At 32.8% G+C, this 2,632-nt stretch overlaps 1 long non-coding RNA gene across 1 annotated transcript in view; it reads left to right on the top strand.

Moving 5' to 3' along the window:
* Positions 1-255: 255 nt before the first annotated feature.
* The window catches only part of LOC114580019, an 8,596-nt gene continuing 6,219 nt past the window's right edge, over positions 256-2,632 (top strand). The window contains exon 1 of the long non-coding RNA XR_003701325.1: positions 256-647. This is a non-coding gene — a long non-coding RNA (uncharacterized LOC114580019). The remainder of the gene's footprint in view (positions 648-2,632) is intronic.

Raw genomic sequence — 2,632 nt, 5'->3', positions numbered from 1 at the left:
TACTATCTAATATATTTTATTTATTTATTTATTTATAAGCGTCTCTTGTGATATATCCCCAAAATGAATCCTAGCCATTTGTCCTTTATGATTGTTTGCACTTACAAAATAAATCCTAACCATACATATAAGCGTCTTGTGATTCTTTACAAAATGAATCTCAGCCATATATTGGCCTTTATGATTATTCGTAATTAAAAAATAAATCATTATCCCACATATGGCAAAAACTCTTCGTATTCCACACAAACCACATGTAATAACTATCTCTATCTCATAATATAAATCCTGCAATCCTTTCAAACTCCCACAACATTCATTCTCTCTGGTTTCTCCTGCTGGTAATAACAATCTCTCTCTCTCTCTCTCAAAGGTTATTTGCCTTCTTCTCTCTTCGACTTCATGTAAGAAGTTTTGAAAGAGTTGCCAAAAGGACCTTCGCCTTCCTCTCCTTTCGCAATGAGATCTAAAAATTCTCGTGAAGAAGAGTTTTGAATGAGTTGCTAAAGAATCTTGATCGAGCTTCTTCACCTTCTTTGTTTTTTATAATTCTCAATCTTGCAACCCAACATCCCTGCTGCCAACACTCTTCCCTCTCACATGAACTCAATGGTGGCTTTCCCTCCTCCTTGAAGGCATGTCCTTAGGTAATTAAGTTTTCTTCTCCCTCTTGATGGTATTATTTTGGTTGTTGGGCTCAAGAATCAATTAGAGATTTAATTAATTTGTCTTATATAGTTGGCTGTTTTTGTGTCCACTACACCATGAATCTTATCTCATTATTCAATTGTCGCTATTGCTTTCATAACTCTATAATTATAGTTTTTTTTTTCTATTTTTGAATGGTGGTTAAGTATTTTCTATGCTATTTTTTGTTAAATAAAACATATTTGTACCAATTAATTTTCCTTTTTATTTGTAAGTTGATTTGCTAGATAAGGTTTGACTAATTATTACAATGGCCAGTTATATGTCTTGTTGCCATTGGTTATTTTTTTGCTTAATTCTTAATTTTTTTAATCTTCATTGCAACCTTATCTTTTTTATATAGATTCTTAATTATTTTAGCCAATCTATAGACACTAATCTATCCTCTCCTAAGGAATACCTTTCTAAACGATCAACGATATCTAAACTTTATTGTTTTTGTTATAAACATTTTAGCACCTTATTTATATTATCATGATAGGCTTCTTTTTGGTTTGTGCTTAAAATATTTTTAGGCTTCTTTTTTGCTTATCTAAATATTGAAATAAGTTTATTATATAGTATAAATGTAAAGCACTCAAATAGTAGTATGCATATATAATTGCATATAATTCAACTGGTTTTTAAGACTTGCATTTTTTAATAGATTTTAACTCACATTGCAAGTGATATTTATGTATTTAATATTGTTGTGCAGTCCTTTGATTATATTTTATGTGAACACCTGTATCAACAATACTCGAAATTCCTGCAAGCTTATATTGAGCAGAATAGAGAAACGAAAAATAGGGAAGAACCCAAATTATGTATATATTTTCTTGTCTTTCTTCTATCTTCCATTAGCACATATATTTTGGGACTAACTTCCTTCTACTATATTTGCCTAATGCAAGAGCAAAGTAATAAGTAATGTTTTAACTAACAAAGTAAATGCAGCTATAGGTAGTGGTAACTAAAACATAAAAAGATAATGGGTAGTTAAAGAGGGTAAGATAAGTCTGGTTCATATGATGCACTGCATCAGGTCTCCCTTGCTACAAAGAGTCCACAGTTCTACTGTGGTTGTTGTCGATATCATCTTGTGGGTGGTAGGCGTGGATATCGGTGACATTGAAGGTTGACTATGTGTGGATATGAGATGGTAATTCAACTATATAAGCGTTTGTTGACCTTTTTTTTCACTAGACAAGGGTCAAGAGGGTTGACTTGGTTAAATTGACCAAGCCAAACCCTAAGACCACTTCCATTGGGTTCAATGAGTCAAACCAAACTTGTTGAGCCCAAATCCAGATCCTAGGTCAACCTGGTTGACCAGGCCAGTTCAAATCACCCATGTTTGAGTTTAAATCAATTTCAAATACCCTTTAGCTCAACTCTTAATCAATTTGGGCTTGATTGACCATGTTGACCTAATCAACTTGACTTGATCAACCCAACCTTGATTTAGTCAAAATTAACCTATTTAAGTCAAATTCATGACACATATTCGTAATCAGCGGCCCAGATCAATCAATTACGTGGAGGCGTTCGACCCCAGATCCGATCCCGCGAGCATTCCGTACGTCCGGAGTGATCAACGCTGTTCATTCCATACTGCATACAATCGGTCAACTGAAAGCGCGTGCTAACACTGATAAGTGGATGCGCAATTTTTGCACATTCATTGTCATTGATTGCGTTGCTGTGCAATCATCAGTAATGATTGCGGTAGATTGAACCCACGAATAGGAGCTCGCAAAGTGTCTGATCGCCACCGAATTAATATTTAATTAGTTTTAATTAGTTTTAAATGTATTTTCATTAATAGAACTTTAAAAATTATTAAAAATTATTTTTAAATCCAAAAAATTGGAATAATATATCAAAGTATTTTGAATTTTGAGACCTTTAATTTAAAGTTAAAATTACCTTAAAATATATTATA

Source organism: Dendrobium catenatum, unplaced genomic scaffold, assembly GCF_001605985.2.
Source record: "Dendrobium catenatum unplaced genomic scaffold, ASM160598v2 fragScaff_scaffold_743, whole genome shotgun sequence".
NCBI lineage: Eukaryota > Viridiplantae > Streptophyta > Magnoliopsida > Asparagales > Orchidaceae > Dendrobium > Dendrobium catenatum.
Note: the sequence above shows the minus strand (reverse complement) of the source record. Positions and strands in the feature narration are given on the sequence as shown.